General features: G+C 41.7%; 1 protein-coding gene across 1 annotated transcript in view; it reads left to right on the forward strand.

Moving 5' to 3' along the window:
- AFF3 (ALF transcription elongation factor 3) overlaps positions 1-23831 on the forward strand; it is a 564600-nt gene that overhangs the window by 184101 nt on the left and 356668 nt on the right. The gene's annotated exons all lie outside the window — the stretch shown is intronic.

Below are 23831 nucleotides of genomic sequence, written 5' to 3' on the forward strand. Positions count from 1 at the left end.
CCCAACAGAAATTTTGTCGTGCTTTTTGTGGAGCAGATAATGCAGTTTCTTTGTACATAGCAAACTACTGTCATCATTCACTTTCCTTACTAGATAATGTTTTGTCTTGTGTAGAAATACATATCAGCTGGTACAGAATTTTGGCTACCATTAATGAGATAGATACTCATTGCTATCACATATAATCAGAGTCTTGTAAATTCTGACACGTTTTGGTTATTTTTTAATATCAGAAAATCTGACGGTGTATTTAGTAATTTGTCATATAATCACTGAATTTTTGTGATTACAAGATATGATATATGATTATATGACAAACTCTTTAGGGGGTGCAGGAAAAATAATATATGGTCCCTTCCCCTGAAGACCTTAGCATCTAGCGAAGAGAGACAAGGCTGGAACGCAGGAAACAAGGGTAGAACTCAAGCAAGATGGGGTATAATCGTGTGCTCGTTGTAAGTGTGTCGAGCAGGGCAAGGATTGTGAGTATTCGGAGGTTCTTGTGTTTACTTCTCCCAAATCCACTCCTCTGCCCCCAACCACTTATTGCCAGGGAAGCTCACCTCTAAGAACTGCATCAGGCTCTCCTGCCCTTTGGCTTCCAGTTGAGCTCAGCCAATGGGGAGATCAGAGGGAGGGAGGAGAGTGAGGTCCCATCTCCTCCCCTCCCCCCCCACCTCCTCTTTACTAGGGGGGCTCTGGCCCTTCAGGCCAAGGAGTAGTCACTACTCCCTTGTGTTCCTAACCTCAGGCCTGTGGTTCCCTATCCAGTACCATGGGGCAGGCAGTAGTCCCTCTGTTAAACTCTCATCTGCCTGGTCCTAGCTTACCCAGTCTGCCAGGACCCTGTCTATACAGTGGGCTCCGGGAGTTAGGGCAGGTTGTATGAAGGTAAGCTCATGCCAGGCCTTGGAGGTCAGGGGTCTGAGAAACAGGGAGCAGGGTGAACAGAGCAGAGACATGCAGAGGTGCAGATCTTCTAGAGATCTCTGGCAGTTCTGGTCTTCAGGAGATGGCATCAGGAAATCCTTGGCGTTAAGGGTCAGGCACTCACTTGTGCAGGGATCTTTGCCTTCTGGCCTTGAAGGACGAGGTTCTCTCACAGTCTCCCCCTGAAGTGCAGATTTGAGGTGACTGGAATTGATGACCCAGGGAGTTGCTGCATTTGAAATGGAGCTCATCATTCCCTGACGGAGCCTTGCCAGGGTGAGTTTGCTAAGGGCATGACTGGAGAGTGGGATTTCCAAGGACCGAGGTGTCACTAGCTTCCTGCAAGTCTTTGCTTATGCTGTCTGGGCATCCTGAAGGCTCTTGCAAAAATCTTGCTCTGAGCTTATTCCAAAAGCATGGACATTTTTGGACCTCCCTTCTCTGTCTCTGCAAATCCTTCTCTCTTTCTCTCTACCTCTCATTCTAAGTTCATTTTTTCAATAGATATTAGATGGCTGCTGTGTGCCAAGTCCCGTTTTAGGTGCTGGGTATATAGCAGAGGACAAGGAATGTAGAGCCCGTTACCTCCCAGGGCTTATTTCTATTGAAGGAGAGTGTAATATGCCTAAGTACATAAATAAGTGAGAGAGTTTCAGAGTAGTGGGTACTGTGATAAAAATAAAGTGAGGGGATGGAGTGATGGGCTAGGAAGGGAGGGAGGGATCGTGGATAGGGTGGTTGAAGAACACTTTTGAAGAGGTAATGTTTCAGCAGAGAAGTGTATGCAGAGGATTCAGATAAGGGAAGAGCATCCTTAAGCAGAGAATTTTTCTTATAAACTGAACTCGAGTTTAGGGCAACTCAACTTTGAAAAGCTGTTGTAAAGAGAGAGAGATGGTTTGGTGACCACATCAGGAATGGCTGCAAATATGAAGCAAAAGTAGATGCTGTAGAAGTGAAATCAGGCGAAAGTGTGAGGTGAGAGACAAATTAAACTAAATCCTGAGTAGCAAAGACATCTGGCAATAAGGAAAACAAGGAGGAATGCAAAAGACAGAACTTAAGTTGCAGGGAAAATGAACAGGGAAAACAGGAAAGGCCAGCTGTGAAATTGCTCTATTTATGTAGAGGGAAGTGACTGGATAGAGATGTTAATAGTTCTGCTTCGGGGATGAGACACAAATCCATGGAGCCATGTGTATTCCAAACTACCCAGTTTTTAGCCTATGATATATCTGAAATATACAAAACACTAAGTTAGCAGGATTCTCTTATCAGTGTGGTTCTAGATCTTATTTATAGGAAAGTAGGAGGAGCAGTTTGGTTGGAAGAGAAAATCAAGGGATTTATCATGATGCTATGTTTTTATATAAGTGACATTATTTTTCCTTAAATGTAAATTATAGAAAAATAAATATAACAAACCTTAAAAAAAACTTTGAAATGTTGACTATCAGGTTGCTTTTGCTGCTTTTTTCTAGTTTTATCACCACAGGCTATATTAGCATCTTAAGATGAACTTAAGATACTTTTTAACTTGAAAAAAATATTGAAATACTGAAAAGTACATAAAATAATACAGTAAACACCTGGATACGTACTATCCAGAAATAACTAATTCATTTTGGTTATTCTTTGGTATGAAAGAAATAAAATATAATAGTTTATGGGGCTACGTAATTTGAGGCCCAGGTAAAAATGAAAATGTAGGACCCCATGTCAAAAAAATTATTAAGAATTTTACTAAATACCTTAACGGTCATATTTCCCATATGTGTTTTAAATTGCATAAATGATGCTGAACTGTCCATGACATTGTCTGACTTGCCTTTTTCGTTTGACATGATTTCAGCATCTATCCCTGTTGGTCCATGTGGTTCTATATATTTTTTCATTTTAACTACTGTTAGAAGTTAATATATAGCATTTTAATTAACCTGTTCCATTATTAAGTGAATGTTTTTCATCTTTCCTCATCTGTATAATTTTAAGACACTCACTTTGAAATAATTTCATCCTTAAAAGTTGCAAGAAGAGTCAAGGAATTCCCTTACACCTTTCACTCAGATTCCCCCAACATTAACCACATTTCTTTATTTTTCTCTTTTTCTCTCCTCTCCTCCCTTTCCCTTCCCTTTGCTTCTCCTCACTTTGCTTCCTGTATGTGTGTATAATATAAAATCCATCGGCATATGTACATATAATTTGTTTTGAACCATTTGATGATAAGTTGCAGACATGATGCTTATATATTCCTAAATACTTTGGTGTATATTTCCCCCCAAAGAAAGAACATTCTCTTATTACAGCCACAGTACAGTGATCAAAATTAGGGATTTAAAATTAAGACAATGCTATCATCTCTAGACCTTATTTTAATTTCTCAAATTGTCCTAATGATGTCTCTCTTTCTTTTTCTGGTCCAGGATCCACTTTAAGATCATTTAGTTGACATGTCTTTTTAGGCTCCCTTAATAGGCATCAGTTCCTCAGTTCCTTTTGTCTTTCATGACCTTGACATTTTTGAGGACCAGAGGCCAGTATTTTATAGACTGTTCGTCAATTTCGGTTTCTTTAATGTTTTCTAACGATTAGATTCGAGTTTTGCGTTTTTGGTAGGAATGCCATAGTAAGGGTGCCAATCTTCTTCAAAACATCACGTCCAGAGGTCCATGATATCAATTTCTCCTGTTACTGGTGGTGTGAACATCATCACTTGGTTAAGGTGGTATCTGTCAGGTTTCTCCACTGAAATTATTAATGAGTAGTGTCAGTAGGTATCTTTGAGACCATGTCAACACCTTATTTATCATGAAGCTTTCACTCAATAGCTTTAGCACCCATTGATAATTCTTGCCTGAATCAGTTATTATAGTGGTGCTTCCCAGATGGTGGTTTTCTAATTGCATAATTACCACTACATTTATTAGTTGGCATTCCTCTGTAAGGAAGAGCTTCCTTTCTACTTTATTTAACCAATATGAATTCATGGATTTTTATTTTATTCAATGGTTTATAACTGATTATTTCATATTATTTCAGTGCTCAAATTATCCTAGATTTGGGCAGTGGGATTCCCTTCAAGCTGACTTTTTTACATCTGACATATCCTCATTATTCCTCATTATTTCTTTTTCTGGTACAGCACAATGTTCACAGATCATTTTGTAATTCTCCAACCCCAGACCTGGAATCAGCCATTTCTCCAGGCAGCCCTGGTTTTGTTTATTGCAGAAATGGTTTTTAGAAACCAAGATCTGGGCACTGTGTGTACTCGTTGCTACTAGGCCCTTCCCTTCGACAAAGCTACTAGATGATCTATCTATCTATCTATCTGTATAATAATGCTATATTAAAACAGGTATATAAAATACATATACATACACACATCTGTAACTACTTCACTATCTATCTAACATCTATCATCCATCCATCCATCTTATTTATCTACCTTTCTGTCTAACAAAAATTAGGGTTCACACTGATACCTCTAATTCCAGTCCAATTCCACAGGGATAATTCTAGTCTCCTCTCTTCCTGTATTCATAGCTCCCTTTTCTGACAGGGAGAAACCTTGTTCTTATTATCCACAATATATTTACCTTTTTGTTCAGTATTAGAATGCGCGCACACACACACACACACACACACACACACACACACAAAGATTCACATGGGTAACACATACACCTGTGAGAAAAAAAGACTACCAAGAGTTTAGTATTTGTTTAATATAATTATTTAAGTAACACCTTGAGTCGTCTTAGTGGCTTAAAATGCCCATAATGATTTATTTTGCTCATGGATGTGTGATTTTGACAGAGCAAAAATCAATCCCTAGTACAGAAACCATAAGCTAGGAATTTGTTTCCCTGTGTTATCATTTGGGGATGTATGACCCTGTGAGTACCTGCCCTTCAGTAAATGTATGGCTTCCTGATTGAATACGTAGCCCCAGGTCTCTTCGTACCCTAGTGATTTCTGATTTCCAAGGGACCATTTGGTGAGAAATACAACTACATTTATTCAGGTTAAAAATATGACCTTTTGAAAGTCTGTGTGATTGGAAGCTACCCTAATGGAGAAAAATCTTCATCATCAGTGGTGCAGAGAAGTAATTTACTGGGTCTTAATGGGAACATACAGCAGAGTTATAAGTATGAAGACACGTTGTAATCAGTCACGTGGTGTTTGCACGCACGCATGCCTCACGTGTGACTTTTAGCTAATAATTGTTGCCCATGCAAATTACCAAGCGACGTTTATGGACTGTGTTCGTCATCAGGCATAAAACTGTAGTTAAATACAGTACAGAGCTATTGATGGTTAGTTTCCTGGGCAGACATTCTCCCATGGGTCACGGTAGGTTTTTGCCATAAGCCTCTCATCCTGCTAGGTTCTTACGTTACTAAGTAGAGCAGCCTTCCTTTCGCAGGCTAATCGCCTGGAGAAACCAGGGTTCCCTATCCCTTAGCAACGTGAATGCAGCCTTGCCCTCTTTGGTGCTGAAGAGCCATACGTTATCCCACGGATCTCTGAGTTACTTCCACGTGCCACAGGATGCTGTGTCTGAGCCTCCTATCCCTGATGCAGGTGAACCGTTCCTCTCTTTCCTTGGGGCGCTTCCCTTGCCGGTCATTACTTTGTGCTTGTAAATTCTGGCAACTCAACAAGACAGTCCTGGTGAATCAGCAGAGAAGTTAACCTTTACCATCCAGAGCTTTAAACGTGTTAAATTGCTTTCAAGTACCCAGTGCTTCTTGGAATTTCACATCCCAGCCCTAACAGTGTGGGGTTCTTCACCGCCTAGCCCAGGTTTTGCCTTCGTGGTGCACATTTCCCAGGTACACAGACCCCCTCTTCCAGCCCCTTGGCTGCCATAACTCAGTTCACCCCATTCGGGTACCACTCAGCATCCTTTCAGGTGGATGATGGCAGGTATTATAACTGCTGCCAGGTATAGCAGCTTATTTTTTTTTAGGGAACATTTTGCATTGATACATAATACATCACTTACGATCTGTTTTTATATGTAGTTTAAGTGTTGATCTGTAAATTTCAGTAGAATCTTGGGGCACAGGAAACCCCTAACAACTACTCAACCTTCCTGCTTGGAATTTTGCCATGTCACTACTAGCTTCCAGACCCAAATCCTTTGTCCTGCCTGTCTGAGTGAACATAAAAAGAGCAAGTCTCGAAATGGGCATAAACGTTTGATGAAAACAGTTTCATCTCTTGAGGTAGTCTGTAATTTCCAATTTCTACTGAGTTTTTGAGAGTATTCTTTCTCTTATAAAAAATTTTTTTGTACTAAATCTTGGTACGTTCTCAGGCTTATAAAAAGTAACACATAGAAATGATAGATCAATGGTTGAAGGAGATTGGCATGTGATGGCCACACACAAAGTCACCTAGACCCTTGATGCCACACCTCCTGCAATCCACTGTCAAAGACAAAGCATCAGACTGCTGGTGGAATAAATGGACTAATATGCTCCACTCCAGGAAGCCCAGAGCCCAGCAGCTCTGACTCAGACGCTGCACTGGGTTATTTTACTGTGCACACAAATCAAAAGCTTTTAAAATATCCCTTTCTTAACGTTTATGGAAAAGCATCCTTTTTAAGATTTTTTAGTGAAACTTCACCAATCATCAGAGTAGCCTTGGATGAGGAGGAAGGAATTGTAGAGTCCCTAATTGTTATTTGGAGACATATGTGATGTGAGCTCTAATTAAGTGGTTTGCTCTGCCAAACAGCAAAGTCATTCAGAACTCCTGAAATGACCATATTTAACTTAGTCTGCCAAACCGCAATGCTGCTCATAGGTCTCTTATTCAGAGATGGATATAAGGTAACTTACCAAAATTCATACAATTATTAGTGAGTAAAAGTAGCCTCCAAGTTGACTCTGAGATTCCTAGCAACCAAAGTGAAAAGGGAAACTTGAGGGGCTTCAAGGGTCATTTGACCTTAAATATGAACTCAGTCACTTAGGAGAAGCAGAGACTTTTCTCACATTGTGGTCCAAGAGACATTATTCGTATATATTCTCGTAGACACTGATACAGACGACAAGAGACATTATTCCCATATATTCTCGCAGACAGTGATACAGACGACAGGATTGTTTATAACATCCTTGCAATAACTATAAATTTTCATCTAGATGTTTTTGTTGCACCCCTTTGTGCATGTAGTGATCCAAATGCTAAAATGTGGTACAGTGGTGGTAGGGGATGAGTTATTGCTGTTTTATCTCTTCCCTACCTAGATCTTCCTTTAATGCTTTACTACAATATCCAAAGGCTACTGTATAATACAGTATTTTAAATTATTAATCAAGTATAGTTTTAAAAAATATGCTTGGGAATGAAAGCAAATGAACAATAAAATTGTTAACTAACAATACTTAGTGAATAAATAATGAGAGGATAGTTTTTTATCATTGCCTGAACAGAAGTATGTTTATTTCCAAATCAAGCATTGAGTGCTTTTCTCCTGAATAATCATTTTAATGCAATTAATATTTAGCGGGTAGTCTCTGTGGCAGAGCATAGCATTGGGCTTGTGTTCCTTCTAATCCAAATCAGCACATTTTATATTCTGAAGTTCATCTCAGATTGAACATATTGCTGCTGTCCATGAAAAGATCATTTTTGAACATCTTTTGATCAGTGACATAAGTGAAGGGTTGAGAGTTAAGTTCAGTGGCACATAGATGACTTCTTATTGGTTTTAGACTGGTAAGCAGGAGGCCAACACAGATTCAAAATTATTATGGGAAATGGGAGAAAATGGGCAAGTACAGGCCACATGAATAGACACAAGGGTCAGGTGGGCAGACAGATAAGCTGTAAGCATCACGTGGTCATAAGTCCAGTCCTCATTCGTTTGACTTAAGATGGAGAGGGAGGAACCAAGTCCCTCTCTGCGTAGGAGGAGGAGAATGAACGGTTGAGCTGTAGTAGTGTAAGGATGGATATAGTAAACCCAAGGTTGAAGGTGGTTGGTAAATATTTGTTTCCCTATTAAGAGCAGCATTCCTTAACAATTCAGAATCTCTTATTAGAAGGCTGAATCCAGTGCTGGCTACTTAGGATGAGAAAGAATGACTAGTAAAAGCTCCACAGGCGAGCAGATGAAGTAATTGCCGGACTGGGTGCCTGATTCACAGTGAAGCATTCAGGGAGTGTGGGTTACTTAACCCGAAGAGAAGAACAGGCTTTTCTAAACTAGTGTCTAAGCAGTGATACTTTGGTAATACTAGAAATACGTCACTATAATCTTGCACATAGAATGACTGAGTTTTGCATGAACTTGTTAATTATATAAAATAGTAAAATTGTACACAGTGCAACAGAACTGGGCCAGTGTTAGGCAGATTACACAGATTTTACCTAATTTTAACATCTTTTTTATCAACGACGTGATAAACACGAGTGACTTCAAGTATATGAGTAGGATATCCTTGAAGGATATGCTTCCCTTAAGGAAAAAGGAGCCCTGAATTACAAAAGGAGAAATAGAATTAAACGCTTGCAACTAAGGGGTTAGGGGAGGTTGATGTTCAAGAATATGTGCATCAAATATGTGCCTGGCATGTAGTATATGACTTGAGGGCCCTGCACAGTATTGGCCCATAACAGCCCCTTAACCATGAGTAAGTATCGCAAAGAGTTGGCTTATGCAGTTTTGGGGAATGGCTAGGCAAGTACAAATTTCATAGGACAGGCCGTCAGGAAGAGCAGGCTGGGAACTCTTGGGCAGGTGCTAATGCTGTAACCCCCCCCCCCCCAGTGGAACTGGTGGCATTTGTTCTTCTTCAGGGAAACCTCACTTCTGCTCTTAAGGCCTTTCAACTGATTAGATCAGGCCCACCTAGGTTATCCAGGCTAATGTTCTTTGCATAAAGTCGCCTGATAGTGGATGTTAACAGCATCTACAGAATACCTTCACGCCTAGATGACTGTTTGATTGAGAAACTAGGGCCTGCAGCCTAGCCAGGCTGACACATACAGCTGACCATCCCAAACAGGCAGGAGTAGGATTGTGTTTGGGGCTGACGTAAAGCACCCACTTGGCAGTCGCAGAGTGTAGGTGCAGCCCAGCTCCGCCATGCCCTGGGTCTGTGGCTGCCAAGCGTGCTTCTTAACCTCTCTTGGCTTTCGTTTCCTCACCTGTAGCGTGGGGTTTGTGGAGTTCTCTTAGGCCAATCCCATGAATAAATGGTGTGATAGAAGAACACAGTTAAAGGCTTCAGATGCAAATTAGAGCATTTTATATTCACATTGTTTGGAATGGCGTCCAGAAATGTAAGAATGCCTAAAAATCAACCGGATGGAGTAGTAGGGAAGAAGTCAGAGTATTTTAGGGCTGGGACTTTAAAACGTTTTTCTTCTTATGTCTCCAGACACACGTTAGTCAGGCCTGGTTTTAATATTTTTTTATTGTGCACCACAAAGATTATCAGCTTATTTATCCAACACAGAGAATTGGGGAAAAAAAAACCAAAACAAAACAGTGAATGGGCCTGTTCCTCTGATGGCGGTGGAAGGCATGATACATGACAACATCTGCAGGAATACCGAATGGAGTCATCAGGATCTACGCCACTGGTATGAGTACCAAGTGAATCCGTAACGTGGACCTCTTCACATAATCTATTAGTAGAGCGCTTAATTTTTCTGTTGGTTTATTGCAGCCCTTAACAAGCATGGCTGGTGGTAAGTAGACAGTTAAATTAAACTCATGAATATCTGTTATAGTTTTTAAACTATAAAATGGCAACAAAAGCCTTACACTGCTGTTTGTGTCAATGCCGTGGAGTACGCGAAGCCTCTCTCTCTCTTGTGGGTCTGAAGCCAGGAATAAACACGCCAAGAGCAAAGGGAACAGTTCACTGGGGCCATTCCTCCTTGGCACTTTACAATAATCGACATCTGAGATGGTGAGAGAGGAAGCAATAACTGACGAGATGATCTTCATTTCTGAGAGGGAGGGAGGGAGGGCAGAGGGGCAGGCATGAAGCATTGTGTGCATGAACGTGAGGCAGGTGTGCTGAGCACCGTCTTTGCCCTTACGTGTGGAGGGCTTCCAAGACTAAGAGGGCTCTTACGTAAGTTTCAGTGGAAGCGTTTCCCCAAAGGAGCAGAGTTAGGCTGGCAGGAACTTGAGCAAGCGTCTTCAGGGCAACTCCTTGAGGACTTGGGTGCCAGCAGGGAAAAGGAGCGGCAGAGCTTCCTGGGTGGCACGCCATCATCAGATGCCCTGCAGAGTTGTGGGCGGCACAGTTCCATCCCTCGAATGTGGGCCACGGGGGAGCATGGCTTATGGGCTACTCCAGTGTGGAGACCAAAGCAGTAGAGACAGTGGGAGGAGCAGATGCCGGGGAAAGGGAAGAAGCCAGAGGGGCAGCAGCAAAGAGGAGGGTGGAGGAAAGGGAAGACAGGCCGCTGGGGCACCAGCTACCTGGGCATCATTCTGGAGCAGCTGACCAGCATGGCCGCAGGCAGGGATGCAGGCGCTAGGGGTGTGGGGAGGCCTGTAATTCTAGACCCTAAAAGGCACCTAGGAAGGAGGACCAGCCAGATGATGTTAGTGATCCAGACAGTCTTGTAGAACTGGCCACGGTCATTTGGGACCTTCTTTCCTCCTCCAAAGCAGAAAGAGGGATACCTGGGGAGTCTAGCGAAGGAGGCCAAGGCAGAGTTGATTGCTGAAGAAACAAAATGATGAAGAAGATAGGGAAACATTGCTACTGATATTGCTTGCATTGAAAATGTATCAATAAAAAAGAAAGCCCTCTCGTAACTGAAAACTCTACAAGGCCGCTAAAACAGAGCATGAAAGTATTGGGTTGGCCAAAAAGTTCATTTGGGTTTTTCCATAACAGCGTATGGAAAAACCCAAATGAACTTTTTGGCCAACCCAGTATTTCAGATTTCAGGGCCTGAGACTGCTGTATCGACCAGTGTTTGCCTGCCAGGATATTGAGAGAAAAGTGTGTAAAATAAGTTAATTCAAAATCAAACGAAAAGGGCCCCAAGCCAGGGTGTATTTTTGGATAGGACTTTTTCCCTGCCCTCTCAATTTTACCAAGAGGAATTCTTTCAAAAATACTGTCCTATTCAACCTTTAGAAAGGAAGGATTTGACATTTAATGGGAGATGTGCATTTTATTCTGAAGAGAGAACACGGTGACCTTGCTCCGTTATTCTCCAGAGTCCAGACCCCGTTTTGCATTGTGTATTGAGTACAGAGGAGACAGAGTTACTTCAGACCTAGCGGACCTGGCATTTATACGTGAAGGTCAAGGCTTGGGAAGGCCGTCGCTTCCACTGCCAGTGGACCATCAGATGGCAAAACTATCAGGGAGGACATCACCCATGTCTGGTTTCATACTCGTGAGCCCATGAAGGCAGAACAAGTGGGAGGAAAAGGGACGTTTTCAGATGAAGGATAAAACTCGTGAAGAGGATGTGTAAAGTGATTAACTAGAACTTAGCCAACTTAAGCAACAAATGAGAAGTTATGGAACTCTCTTCATTTATAAAAGTGCTCTCTGCTGGGAATATCTTAAAAGGATGTCAGCTAACATAAAAGAAATATACTAGAGGAAGAACTGTTCGTGAAATACATTGAGGACGTTTGTTATCGGCAGCATCAGCAAGTTGTCAGCAGTTGTGAAATAGGGCATTTTCCCATTCTTATTGACAGGATTCAAGACATAATCTAAGGGACTTCCCTGGTGGCGCCGTGGTTAAGAATCCGCCTGCCAGTGTAGGGGACACGGGTTCGAGCCCTGGTCCGGGAAGATCCCACATGCCGTGGAGCAACTAGTAAGCCCATGCGCCACAACTACTAAGCAGGCACTCTAGAGCCCGTGAGCCACAACTACTGAGCCCGTGTGCCACAACTACTGAAGCCCGTGCACCTAGAGCCCATGCTCCGCGACAAGAGAAGCCACCACGATGAGAAGCCTGCACACCGCAACCAAGAGTAGCCCCCACTCGCCGCAACTAGAGAAAGCCTGTGCGCAGCAACGAAGACCCAACGCAGCCAAAAATATAAGAATTTATATATTAAAAAAAGACGTAATCTAAGGCGTGTTTGGTCACATTAAGATAACCCAGACCTTTGAGATAAGTCTGATATAAGTAATGAGCTTAAAGTAAAATTCAGAGGACAGTCTGTTGCAAACTATGTCAGAATGGTATAGCAGGGTGATCATTTTAAAATCTAGTTTAAAAAAATCTCATCAAATTTATAGATGATTTTATTTGCATATTTTAAACCTGATTGTTATCTATTTATGGAAGTTTATAAAGAGTTATCATTCTAATTTCCTGAGCTACAATTTAAGAGACAATAAAACAACTGTTACTCTTTAAAACCCTTAAAACCTTTGATCAGTGCCCATCATTTCTGTAATTTTCCTCTATGCAATATATTTATTTCTCTATGTTTTAAATATTATTACTTTTTCCTTCACTCAAGAAATATTTATAGAATGTTTACTATTGCCTGGCACTATTCCAAATGCTGGAGATAAAGCAGAAAGGACTCGATTCCTGTATATCACTGATTTCAAAATGCACATTTTCTCACATTTTAACATCTCTGAAATTAGCGTGTGTCTCACAATCTATTATGTGTCATAACATGGTTGACAGAAGTTTTTCTTTCTCAATGGAACACAGCATTGTGGTCCATCTCACAATTGACAGCATCTTATAATTGTCGAAATAGAGTGTGATGATACAATTATACATATATATGTTGGTGTGCCTAAGAAGCTATTTCATATTTATTTATGAAGAAAATTGAGATAATTCTTCCAAGAAACTCATTTTTGTGCCCCTAGGGGGGAAAAATGGCTCTACTCTAGAATGCTCTGTGTGTTCTTGGTAGTTGTAAATTGAGAGAAAAAAATTTTTTTTAAATAGTGGATAAAATGGGATTCAGAAGGATGTAAATACTAAACTTTCCTCTATTTCTTCCTTCATTATTCATGAGAGGCTTTTAAGATAGCTTAATCATCTCAGTGTTTGTATTTTGTAGGATGTTGGTAATGGGTATCTAAATATCTTACATTACTGGTTTTTTCCTTCATGTTTTATTCTGTGACAAAAATCGATTTAATTACTTTATAATATCGCTATAAGTAAATCCAATTATGAAAGTCTGGATTATTCACGAAAGTTAAATTAGAAGGTGATTCTTCCCTTTGAACATGGAATTACCATAGAATTTGCTCAAAAGGGACATTTAAAATCAACTTTGATTCACAGAAATTCAGGTTGCATGCAGTTTTCAAAGGATGCCTGTCATGTAAAATGAGATACACCTGCATTGATGAGGTACACCTGCATTGTTGAGCTGAGTCAACAGAATTCAGCTAACTGTGCTCAAACACATAGTATGCTGCATATGTGTATATTTAAACATTATGCAGAAAAGTCACCCCCTGGGAATTAGAATTTATCACTTATTGATTTTAAATAAATATTCGATTTCTCTGACTGTAAAAAGAAATATTTCCTCCATTGTATATGCAGAACAAGTCAGTACTAATTGTAGCATGTGACTTCAAGATTTTAAGAATTTATAGGGCTATAAATTATTTATACTGTTTATTAAAGTTTATACTCTTTTAAGTGCATGAGTTTACAGTTTAAACAGTCATGAGCAAATACACTTCCAGATATTTCATGAACAATATTAACGGCCACCACATACAGTTTTGTAGTAGCACCCAGGAGGGACCTCCCTTTCAAATTTCAGGAGAAAATTTCCTCCAAGCAGAGACGTAGGTGATGCACAGGGACAGGGGAAACACGTTTGCAAAACCTAGATGCGTAGGAGAGACTGAACGAGGCTGGAAGGAGGAATTGTGAAAGGAATTGAGCAGGTACATCTGGGCCAGATCATGAAATGCCCTCTTAGCTGTGAGGAGTAGTTGGCCTTTGCTGCTAAGGGTTCAGCCATCAAAGTGTCTCCAGTAGGGGAAAGACGTGATGAGATGGTGCTTTGGAAAGATCACTACGGCTGCAGTGAGAGAACCCACTGGAGTCAGACAGGATGCTGGGACACGTGCCGGGAGGCGAGTGCTGCAGTCAGATTAGAAGGAATGGAAGCCGGAGCAGACTAGATACTTCAGGGATGGAGAGGAATGTGCAGAGATCGGAGGTCTTCAGGAAGAGTTTGTAATGCATCAGTTGTGGGGTAAAATGAGGGCAGAAGTTGAGGCTGACTCCCGTGTCCCCAGATTGGGCAGCCAGAAGGATGGCGGTGCCATTCCTTGAGGAAGTGAATACATGAAGAAAAGCAGGTTAGGGCAGGGGACCAAGATGAACCAAGTGGAGATGTTCCATTGGCCATAGAGTCAGCAGCGTTTTGTAGCACCTGTTGGAGACTGGGAGAAGTCTGGATGGAGAAACACAGGTGGCTTCACAGCCCATGCATCAGGACAGAGCCCATTCTGCTGGGTTACGTTTAGATTTTCTCCAGCTGGGCTACATAACTCACGTGTAGATGGTGTACTGGGAGAGGAAGAGAAGCCTGCACTGATTTGTCATAATGCATTAGGAAGGCAAGTCCAGGATGCCTCACAAGGCCTTAGGGGGACAGAGTTGGGAGGGCGGAGAAGAGAGAAGAAAGCCCCCATCCAAGAAAACCTTCCCTGTTTCTTTAGTGCCATCACACCAGGGAGATTTATTACAGTAAATTCATAGCTGGATGGCATGCGTGCACACGCCCGTGCATACACACACACGCATGCGTACTCACACATGCACACACGCATCCTGTTACTTCAAATGACAAGGAGGGATGCTGCCATCGGACGGGGGCGTGCATTTCTGTAAGCCTGGGGCTAATCCTCTACTTTCAGCTCGTTAGGAGATGGAAACTGAAGAGCATTGTACACTCTGCAGACTCTTTCTAGTGACCTGGCATCACGAGAATGTGCCAGACCTATTCGGTGGAGAGCGTCCAAGGCTTCCAGACAGCCGCTCATCGAGGGCCTTTCCCCCTTTGACTGTACCCATGGCTACCACTCTTTTCCTGCCCGGGATAGCTTTCGCAGCTGTTAGAACCACACTGCCAACATCCTGTGACCCTCAGAGAACCCCAGGCCTGGTCTGGCCACCCAGACACTCGCTGTCAGTAAATAGCATTGTATGCGGTACCCACTGTGTCGTGCTGGGCATTGCACCAGCCCCCCGGGAGAGATGCTCCTTTTAGCTGCCTCACCAAATGCTGAACAGGCTTTTCTCCAACAGGACCATTAAAAGTGTCTTTTTAGGCAGGGGTCTTTAAAGGCAGCTGTGGTCTGTGTGAAGGAAAGGAGAAAAATCAGGCATTCCTGAAGGGGTCTTGGTACTTAATGAGGAGAGAACCAGAGCAGGCTTGAATCTGAGAGATTTGGATTGGAAAAATTTTTAAGTTGGAGAGCCCTTTCCGAGGTCACCTAAACCAAGTTCATGATCATTTAGCAGTCTATGCGTCCTCAGAGCCGTGCGTCTCCCTGGGGGATGGGGATTTGACTGAAGTCGTGATTGGGGCTGAAATGACTGTATCAACATGTGTACTTTCATCATCATCATTTTGTTCCATCACAAGATGGTAATGCTGTCTTCACGCAATTGCAGTAAAATCTTCTGGCCAGTGTAAGTTGTCATGGTGAGCTGTAGCCTCTTCACAGCGTCCCACTGTTCCTGCACTTGAATTAAAGTTCCTTGGGAGCCTTAATATTCTCTTAAAGCCACCGTGGTGTGGTTTCCCCATGGCCTTGCCTTGAAATCTTCATGGGATCATTGTGGTGCAGTTAAGCGGTTACTGGTACAGCCTGGTTTAACAGTAAAGCCCTAAAAAGCCCTCAGAGTGTGCCCCATTCTGTTTTTTTTTAATATATAAATAAGCTCTGCCGTTTCCAAACGTACCTTCAGAACATCCAGAGACACTTCTCCACCTTAGAGACTCTAGTAGTTCCTTTCTGATTAAATGGGAAAACAAAACCAAACAAAACTTTGTGTTACTTGCATTTCTGTTTCATGAGGACTGGACTTGTGGGCCCTATTCTTCCTGGCCCTGGGGCTCAGATTTTCACTTGGGCCCACGTGGATGATGGAGAGCAGATGAAAACTGACGTTTCTACGTAGGGAGCCATTATTAAAACTGCTAAAATGTTAAGCCAGTTGTGTGTCTTTCAGAAAGCAGAATTGTCTGTTCTTTCTTCCTTCCACTCCTTATGTCAGCAATATTTCTTTCGTGATAACATTTATTTATCAAAGTTTATGCTACTTTGACTTTTTATAAAATACCAGTGAAGATAAATGGATCGATTGACCCCAGCAGCAGTTTATTTATCCCTTTAGTCACACTTCAGTGGCAAAATCAATAACCTTCTGAAATATTTGATATTGCAGTGGTTCCAGTAAATAGTGACATTCATGAGCAATGTGCAAGGGGAACTAAAATTTATTATCAACTTAGATTTTTTAGTACCAGTATTGATTTTCCCGGCAACGCTTGTGAATTTTTATTTATCTGTAGCTGAGCAAGTGACCTTTGTTTCCAGAAAACTGCAGTTTCAATTTGCCAAGATTAGGGGAGTTGGAAGGACATGTGTATATTAGTGAATGTGGGGCGAAAGACAGAAAAGAAACCACGAAGAGGGCTTTTTTTGTTTTCAGTACTCGACCTTCTGCGTTCTTTTTTGTGTTGCCAAACCCAGACATTCCAAAGCCACAGGACTTCTTAAAGACAACCTCGTGCCGAGCCCTGGGAGATGGGTTCTAGAGGAGATGGTATTTGAACTGGCCTTGGATTTGAAGGTGTGAGGAGAGACATGAGAGAAGAGAGGAGCTGAGAACAGGAAGCAGGAAAGGGGCTGGGATACTGGTGAAGGAAGAGTTAGGGACAAGAAGGGAGGGATGCAGCCCTGCTGGAGCAGGGGCAGCAATGGACGTGACATTGGCCAACAAGAGGGTGCCCGTCAGCAGGACCTTGGATTTTAGGCCTGGAGGCAGTGGGAGCTGTTGTAGAATTTTAAGCTGAGATGAAAATGTATTTTTTTTCTCATCACACGTGTTGTTTATTATTAAGATTGGGGAAAGAAACGTGGAAACTTTGCACACTCTGTTCCAGGATTCAAAATATAATGAAGTCATTGCAATTTCCTAAAAGTAAAACTATGATTTGGAGGGCCCACATGTTTAATAGATATAGCAAATTCAGAAAAATATATAAATCATGACTATATAGCTTGCTACAATTTTACTAAGTAAACAAGCCCATGTAATCAGCACCCAGATCTAAAAATAGGACAGAACCGATAACCTCGACGCTGCCTTCATGCCCTCCCCAAAGGTAACCATTATTCTGTCCCCATTCATTATTTTTCTAATTTGGAAATACAGACTGTGCTCTCTTTTTATCTTGCTTCTTTAGCTGACATTAGGTATGTAAGATTCATCATGTTGTCACGTGTAGTGGTAATTAATGCATTTTCCCTGCTTTTAATATTCCAAGAATGTATTATTGAAAGCTCGGTCTGGGAGTAGGAGATGGGCAGAGTAGACATGGAAGAGGCGTCAAGGGAATGACGCTGCAGGTCCGAGGCAACGTTTGGGGGTTGAAAGTATTGGCGCGGGCAAGAGCAAGCGCTGGGCTGAGGGTAAGACAAGTGATAGGATTCCCCCAGGGGAGAAAAGGAGATGGTAAAAAGAGAAGGTGTCCAAGATGCAGTTGCTTACGGAAGTGCTCTTCCAGATCGTGAGCTTGCTTTTGGGGTTGGAGATGACAGTTTCTCCCGCGTGGGGTCATGGAGCCCTGTGGTGTGTCGCAAGCCAGGGCTTTGGAATCTGAGGGCGGTGCGAGAATGCCGGCCTAGAGCCGCGCTCTGTGCCTCCATGTCCTTGTGTGCGTGAAGATTAAATGAGATGATTCAGTGGCAGCACTGAGCACCGTGCTGGGCACAGGGTAGATGCTCAATACATGTGAACAGTTGTTACTTTGAAGTCATATATGGGAAAATATTACGTCTCCGGAAAGCTGAAACAAAAGCTAAGGGGAGTAGCTAGTGGGACGCAGCCACATAGCACAGGGACATCAGCTCGGTGCTTTGTGACCACCTAGAGGGGTGGGATAGGGAGGCTGGGAGAGACATGCAAGACGGAGGAGATATGGGGATATATGTATATGTATAGCTGATTCACTTTGTTATAAAGCAGAAACTAACACACCATTGTAAAGCAATTATACTCCAATAAAGATGTTAAAAAGAAAAAAAAGCTAAGGGGAGAGGGGAGGCGGGAATGGGGGTGGAAATTCCTTTTTAAGACAAAATAAGTGACTAAAAATTAAATCAAGTATATATGCTTACAATCTAATTTGTCTTTTATTCGTTGCTGAAATACATTCTTATTCCGTAGTTCTTTACCCCAGGTGTAGATGAACTGTTTTGCAAATACAATCTGTAATTTTTAAAGAAATGATTTACTTTTGTTTGTTATTTGACACTGTTTTTTCAATTGTACTGTGAAATTTTATTCAAAAATGGAAGAATGGTTGGTCGCTTTATCTGCCAAAGTTAAGTGAAACAGATATTTCTTAAAAAAATCAATAGAAAGGTGAATTCAGCTAATTTACCATGATAGGTATGATCCCCATTTTAGGACAACAGAGGTCAACATTTAACATGGGGATGACAGCACAGATTCCTCTCTGCAACCACATTTCTTAGCTAACAGGATGGGAGAGAATCCACTTTTGTCTGGGTTCTGCTTATAACTTTATAATGTCCTCAGTGGGAATTGCAGAGAGGGTTGGAAATAGAAAAGTCTTAAGACTTGTTGACCCAGCTTATCAGATAAGGTCTCCAGGATATTTCAGAAGTTAGTCATTTGAGAGGCTTCGTTTTCTTCTCATCATTTCACGATTGATGTGTTTTTATCAAACTGGCAGATCATCATTCTGCTTTGTGGTTCAGGGGCTCTTAAATGAGTCATATTCATTTGCTATGTCTATATCACTTTTTTTTCAACTAAATATTTCAATTCAGTGTTTACTGGAATTTGCCAACTATGTGTTCATCCCTAGTCTGGACAAATAAAAAGGCATAAGATGTGTAAGACTATAAAATAGTGATATAACAAAGTAAATGAGTAAAGACTAAAGGGAGTGGTATAGACAGTCAGCACTCCAGAAGTGGAAGGAACTTAGAAATGGGCCCTGAATCATCAGAAAAGGCTTCACAAAGGGAAAGAAGGTGGGCTCTGAGGAGGCAGGTGAGTGTGGACAGCGGGACTCATTCATCCCTGAGTTTCTCATGAGAATCTGTTGGAACGGCTTGTGGGGGTGGGCAGGCAGGGAGGGAGGCAGGAGCAGGGGTGGAGTTTGCTTTTTAAGACACAATAAATCAGTTGCACGTGACTAAAAATTATATTAAGTATGCATGCTTACAATCCAGTTTGTCTTTTATTCGTTGCTGAAATAAAAATTCTGAAATGCAGTTTAAATGTTGGTCTTTGTTGTCCTAAAATGGGGATCATACCTATGGTAAATTAGTTGAATTCACCTTTCTATTGATTTTGTAAGAAATATCTGTTTCATTTAACTTTGGCAGATAAAGTGACCAACCACTTTTCCATTTTTGAATAAACCTTCACAGTACAATTGAAAAAATAATGAAAAAAATAAAAAAACAAAGTAAATCATTTCTGGGACTTCCCTGGTGGCTGCAGTGGTTAGGAATCTGCCTGCCAATGCAGGGGACACGGGTATGAGCCCTGGTCCAGGAAGATTCCACATGCCACGGAGCAGCTAAGCCCGTGTGCCACAACTACTGAACCTGCGCTCTAGAGCCCGCGAGCCACAACTACTGAGCCCGCATGCCATAACTACTGAAGCCTGTGCACCTGCAGCCTGTGCCCTGCAACAGAGAAATCACCGCAATGAGAAGGCTGCACACCGCAACGAAGAGTAGCCCCCGCTCGACACAAATAGAGAAAGCCCACGTGCAACAATGAAGCAATGTAGCCAAAAACAAATAAATTTATATATGTATATATAAAAGTAAATCATTTCTTTAAAATTTTTGGGTTGTACTTGCAAAACAGTTCATTTACACCTGGGGTAGAGAACTATTGAATAATAATTTTTTTTTTTTTTTTTTTTGCGGTCCGCGGACCTCTCACTGTTGTGGCCTCTCCCGTCGCGGAGCACAGGCTCCGGACGCGCAGGCTCAGCGGCCATGGGTCACGGGCCCAGCCGCTCCACGGCATGTGGGATCCTCCCGGACTGGGGCACAAACCCGTGTCCCCTGCATCAGCAGGCAGACTCTCAACCACTGCGCCACCAGGGAAGCCCAAGAATGTATTTTTGACAGGGAAAAAAATGACCAAATGAAATGTCTTGACTAGCAAATTTAAAGCACCTTGACTTAATTCTGATTCACTTCAGGTGGAAACTTCTGGCGGGTTCTCGGGTCAAGCTTTGTGCAGAAAACATCAAGTACTGACCCAGGAAAATTATTCTAGAACCAGAGACACCTGCAAAAGTAGCAGGAGTGGCATTTTGGGAAGGTGGCTACAGCAGGAAGTAGGTCAGCATGGGCTTTTGTCTGTTTCTGAAATTTGGGGATAATAGGTGAGCACTTTAGATGATGTTGATGGGAAGTTCCCTGAACTGATAATAACAGTTTCATATAAACTTATAATATCATATACGTGCTGTATTTATTATATAACCAACTTGGGCCTTCCTACCTGTTTATTCAAGAAACTTAAGGTGAACAGTTTTTTTGAGTTTTCTATGGCCAGATGAGAAATCATCTGGCCATAGATGTTTAGATTTAGTTTAAAAAGAAATAAAAAGAAGAAGGGGAGGATGAGGAGGCAAAAATGGAGGAGGGAGAGGTGGAGAAAAAAGAAAACGAAAAGAGACAGCCTTTTTACAGTATAGAAACAGCTACTAAGTGTGTACAGATAGGGTTTATTATTTTAATCAATTTGCTTTAAATCACTTCCACCAAGTCCCTGATGTGCTGCTCTTTCTTTTTCATCAGCACAGACAGAGCACACAGCCCAGACCTTTATTAGAGGGGGCACCAAGGCGAGTGGGTTCTTCATGCCAGTGTCAGAGGTCAGGCTTTACTGGGGATGAGGGTGCTCTCAGCAGTGAGCGGCGTGTCCTCTGTACTGACTTCAGGGGTTGTGTGAATAGGTGCAATTAAATCATATATAAGTGAAGCCTGTGATCCTTATTCCACGAGAATATCTTTGTGCTTTAGCCTCTCTGAATTTCAGCATGTCATATTTTTAAAATCAAAGACGTGTTTCTACACTGTGTTATTGAAATACAGTTCAGCTTCAAAAACACATTTAAATTTATTTTTGTATCAGTTTTCTTCTCAAGTGTGGGGAAGTGCTCTGTTGGTGGGATTGTAAACTGGCATTGTCTTTTCAGAGTGCAATTTGGCAATATCTGCCAGAATTTGCAAGTACAAGCCCTTTAGCCTGGCAGTTTCATTCCTAAGAACATTTCCAGCAGAACTACACACACATGTGCATCAGGAACTAGTAATCGAGAAAAAACTCTCAACAACCTGAATGCCTTCCTCCTGTAGGGAAGAAGTTAAATTGTGGTATAAAAATATTGTGGACTATCATATGTCAGTGACACAAAAATGATGCAAATCTACATATGCTGAATATAGCAAATCTATGTATCTATCTGTAATCGATGAAAGAACTTCAGAAATGTTAAAAAGCAGTTGTAAAACCAATATATAGGCTGATCCTACTTTTATTTTTAAATAGTGACACACAACACTATTAATAATTGGTTATTTGGAGAGAGAGGTGCAGACTGGTGCAAAAGTAAAGGGGATTTACATTTTTAAATCTATGTACTTTCGTGCATTGTGAAGTTTTTTAAAAGCATGTGCTTTTATGTATTATGTAATTAAGCTTCCAAAAAATATTTTCATGGCATTCATCAGAAAAATTGCCAAACAGTCGAAATGCTAAGTACCAGACATGGTCCTTCTTTTTTTCCTTTTTACGTTCCTTCCTTCATAAGTAAGTGATTTTTCAAGTTTAAGTAATATTAAAAAAAAACTATACAATAAAATTCCGCTCCCACCTTTGTCCTCATCTCTCCTGTTCTGTCCCCCAGCACTCTGATAGCTGTATTTATTACCTTGTGTCTCCTTCTAAAGTTTTCTTTAAGCAGATGCAGTCACATAGGAATAAATATTCTCCTTATTTGTTTTTGTCCTCCTCCTTTTTTCCCCTTTTTTTTTTTTTTTATAAAAGATGCCATATCAGTGTGCATTTTCCCTTCCTTGTTTTTCTTTTTTCTCACTCACCAATTTGACTTGGACATCTCTCTCTAGAAGTTTCCTCATCACCTTATGCAGCTGCATGGTGTTTCATTGTATGGGTGGGTTATGACTTTTCTAAGCACTTTATATGGAACATCTCAATTAGTCCTGTTATTAGCCCTTTTTATAGATAAGGACCCTCTGTAGTTCAGAGAAGAAGAGGCTTACAGATGAGAAAGTGGCAGAACAGGGTATAAACTGAGATAGTCTAAACCTAGATTTAGTTTTGAGTCCCTTAAATAGTAATAGATAAAAAAGTTCAAGTCAAAATCTGAAGATAATGATAAAAGTAGTTAGCAGTTTCTGGATCTTTCTGCCTCATTCCTCTGTCTTAATTTATGAAATCAAATAGTGTTCATTGATGCTCTTCCTCAGCCCGTAAAGCTGTCAGTGTTCTTCTGCTCAGGCTGCTGTGACAAAATGCCAGAAACATAGACGGGTGGTTTAAACCACAGACATTTATATCTGCAAGTTTCTGGAGGCTGGAAGACCTAGATTAGGGTGTTTGTTTGCATGGTTGGGTTTGGTGAGGGCCCTCTTCCTGGCTCGTAGACTGTCTCCTTCTCACTGTGTCCTCCTCACTGTGTCCTCACGTGGTGAAGGCAGGGCAAGCAAGCTCTCTGGTGTCTCTTCTTCAGAGGGCACTAATCCTATGACGAGGGCCCCACCCTCATGACCTCATCTAACCATAATTACCTCCCAAAGTCCCTACTTCCAAATACAATCACATCAGGGGTTAGGGCTTTGAAATATAAACTTGGGGGGAGACAAACATTCAGTCCATAGCACTGTCCAAAAAGAGACTGTCAAACTCCAGTCATTCAGTAACATTTATTAAATACTTGCTTTGTGTAGCATACTCTGAAGTGCTTCAGATATATTCTTAAGAGAAATTTTTCCTGTTGTGAGAGGTGTTGAGAAGGTCTGATCATCTTCGTCCTGAAAAGAAAGCTAGACTGTACCAGGGAACAGACAGGCCCAGCCATGGTTAACAAAATGGTTTACTTGGATTTAAAAAAAAAAAAATTGAGGGGGAGGGCCAAAGCTGGTTCACTCTATGATGTCTGTCCAGATGGTGACAGTGGCGTTTCTCTTCTTCATGGTTCACAGAACGGTCTGTGTAAGTCTCAGGGTGATGAGAATTAGGTGACCATGTCCTTTTTCTTGCCCATGATGGCGCATCACTCCCTCCTGCCCTCCCCCCCCAAATCCACACCTTCCCTCTGTGCTGCTCTAGGGTGAGAGGTCGTAGTGTTGAATGCTGAGCCCCACAGCATTGGAGGTAACCCGACAGTTATTCGCCATGTTATTGATGTCACAGATTCTCTTCCGTGCTCAGTTTGTTGATGTGGATGTGTTACCGGCCAGGGTTCTTGGACTCCTTAATTAATAGTAATTGATAAGAGGCCAGATAAGAAAATCAGGCAAGGCTTTATTGGAACTCATGCTGCAGCACCAGGGAATGAAAACGAGTAACAGATTCCCTTGCTCTCTCCCTGAGGAGGGGAGGGA

Source organism: Stenella coeruleoalba (genome assembly GCF_951394435.1).
Source record: "Stenella coeruleoalba genome assembly, chromosome: 13".
NCBI classification, from domain to species: Eukaryota; Metazoa; Chordata; class Mammalia; order Artiodactyla; family Delphinidae; genus Stenella; species Stenella coeruleoalba.